We start from the raw sequence: 512 nt of genomic DNA, 5'->3' as shown, positions 1-512 counted from the left end.
GGGGAATGGGGGTGGGGGCCCAGCAAGGACTCAATCTCCGCCGGCCTCCTCGCGCCTCACTGCGGGTTAATAACCAACCAGTTAGAGAGAGCCGAGCGTGACGGCGGCGGGGTGACAGCCCCAGCGAGCCGGCTGCGTGTCGGAGGGTCAGACTGTCCGCCAGCTTCGGCCACGCTCAGGGATTTGAATATATACATTTTGGGGGAGGGGGGTTATTATTTATTGTTTTTATTTTATTGTTTGCCTCTACCTCCGGAGGGACCAGAGCAGGAGAGGGGGGTTCTTTCTCCAGCCGAGCGTCGCGGATCTGAACGGGTCAAAAGAGGCAATTTTGCGGGTGGGGGAAGGAGGGGAGACCTTGATTTCCACCAATCCCCGGGCGTGTGTCTGCGAAGTCCCGGGCGCCGCGGAAGGCTGCGGCGCGCCGCTGAATTCACTGATGAGAGCGAGTTCTTTTCTTCTCCGGGAGGGGTGGGGAGCGGGGGTCCTGGCAAGCCAGGAGGAGAAGCCCG

The sequence above is a fragment of the Bison bison genome, unplaced genomic scaffold, assembly GCF_000754665.1.
Source record: "Bison bison bison isolate TAMUID 2011002044 unplaced genomic scaffold, Bison_UMD1.0 scf7180017864370, whole genome shotgun sequence".
Lineage (NCBI taxonomy): Eukaryota > Metazoa > Chordata > Mammalia > Artiodactyla > Bovidae > Bison > Bison bison.
Note: the sequence above shows the minus strand (reverse complement) of the source record.